At 44.9% G+C, this 2,101-nt stretch overlaps 1 long non-coding RNA gene across 1 annotated transcript in view; it reads right to left on the reverse strand.

The window, feature by feature from the left end:
• Positions 1-194: 194 nt before the first annotated feature.
• The window catches only part of LOC106726219, a 14,168-nt gene continuing 12,261 nt past the window's right edge, over positions 195-2,101 (reverse strand). Inside the window, exon 3 of the long non-coding RNA XR_001362245.1 lies at positions 195-372. This is a non-coding gene — a long non-coding RNA (uncharacterized LOC106726219). The remainder of the gene's footprint in view (positions 373-2,101) is intronic.

Raw genomic sequence — 2,101 nt, forward strand, 5'->3', positions numbered from 1 at the left:
AATGTTTTTGGAAAAATAAAAGCAGGAAAAAATATATAAACCTAGTGGCTGCTGAACCTGAAGAGGTTGCTCTAGTGTCTGTGGAAGCATTCCAGGATCTCTGCTTGCTGGAAAATTTTGCTGACATTTTTTCTTTGTAATTGTTTGTTTTGTAAAGAATAACAGTAAACATTCTAATGTCCACCTCTTGGTTAGTCTTCCACTTTATTGCTTGGATGTGTCTTTGGTTTTGGTAAGGCCACAGTCTGCTTTTTGCTTCGTTTTGTTGTTGTTGTTGTTTTGAATGGAGATTGATTCGTTAGGTCACCTGCTGATGATAAAGGTGACTGGGGAGGCTGGTGGTACTAAACCATGCAACACTGGTCCAGGAAGCTGACAAGGAATAACAAAGAAGTGAGCAAAATTGCAGCTGTCATGGAAAACTTCAGGAATTGCTGACTTGTACAACAGTGGCAATATTTGGTCCATGTCTTTGAGAAAAGGTGATGGGATTAGCTTGAGAAAGGCTCCGTTCCTAGTGCCCCTGGTTTTGCTCTGGAATGGGGACCCCCTAATTCAGTAGAATGGTGGTAAAGCCCCTCAGACGCAGGTGCCAGGATCATGCAAGTGGCACCACGGATGAGCACAACAGTGAAATCCTCAGCAACTTGCAGGACCTGCCTCGGCATACCTGCTGCCTTCCACCCATCATCCCTCTGACCAGGACCAAGCATATTTTGTCTCCTAAGGACAGTCAATCCTGCAGGATGCTGCCCTGGTCTCTGGGTTTTCTGATAGGACCCTCTCTATCTGGTCCGGAAGGTTCCTCTCCTTGAATTCAAGCTAACGCCGGTCCGAATTGACTGGCACATGTTCTCCTTCCCCTGTAACAAGCCCAGGCCAAAAGTTGCTATGGCTCTGGTTTCTAGAAAACCAGAAGCTGCTCTTGTCTTTTTTTTTTATCCTTTTAGTTTGTGCAATATATTCATCACCAAACCTTTCTGGCTGGTTTGCCTTTAAATGAGTCTTGGCCCCCCTTTTCTATACTGTTCCGTTGGCATCTGGGGCCATGGAGCCTGCTGACCACAATGGCAGGTGCTATTCTTGGGGAACCCATCTATCTTGCATAAGACCTTCCAACAGCAGCTGTTACTTTCTGTTTGAAAGCTCAAGCCCCAAGTAGACCCACCACTACGTCAGTTTCCAGCCTGGGGGATTTTTCTGGCCCTTAGCTCATTTGCACAACAGAGATGACACTAAACCCAGGGGCTCCCATATCCCCCTCCCCCCTCCCCAGCCCAGGTGACCAGCTCTCTTCCCTCGGCTCTCTCTGATTATTCGTCTGTGGATGACACATCTACCCCGTTGGGAGGACTGAACCATTATGTCATAAACTGCCCAACCCGAATCCGTTCTCTGCCTTGAGAGACCCACTTCAAACATTTGAGCCCAGACCTCGAAACCCTATAAATATTCTTCCTTGAACTTTCTTTCTGAGGCATAACTAACTGAAATTGTCAAGGTGGTGAGCTCTTTTTGCAGTGAGCCTAATAAACAGCTTTGCTTGCTCAACAGGTTTTTCTGATGGTCTTTTGGGAGCTGACTGAAACTATGAAATTTTAAAACGTTTAACTGTGTACCAAGTAAAATCACCTCATACACTATGAATGGTACACAGAGTACCCGTTGACAAACATTCCCTTTAAAGCAAACGAGAGGGAAGTGGTTGTTCCAGCACTGTGCTCTCTCCCCCTCTCCGCCCACGCCCTCCCCTCCCTTATTTTCTTCTCCTCATGTCCTCATCACCAAGGTCCTTTTGGTGCCTAATCTCTCCCCTCCTTCTATGACTTTAAAGGCAGGAACTAAGGGAGAAAATCTGGCTGTTGAGCAGATAATATCGTGAAAGTTAGAAAGTAATACCAGACGCTGTGGTTTGAAAAGATTGTTAACCTAAGACAGAATAATAAACCATTCACGGAGCCACTTATTACATTGGCCACTCTGTAGTCAAATTTCAAGTAAATGTGAAAATTTACCACTCCAGTACAGAGCAGTATCAAGCCCGGATAGTTGCTCACATGGTATGATTTTTTTTTTAATTTTGTTTTATTGCTTAAAGTAT

The sequence above is a fragment of the Myotis brandtii genome, unplaced genomic scaffold (genome assembly GCF_000412655.1).
Source record: "Myotis brandtii unplaced genomic scaffold, ASM41265v1 scaffold240, whole genome shotgun sequence".
NCBI classification, from domain to species: domain Eukaryota; kingdom Metazoa; phylum Chordata; class Mammalia; order Chiroptera; family Vespertilionidae; genus Myotis; species Myotis brandtii.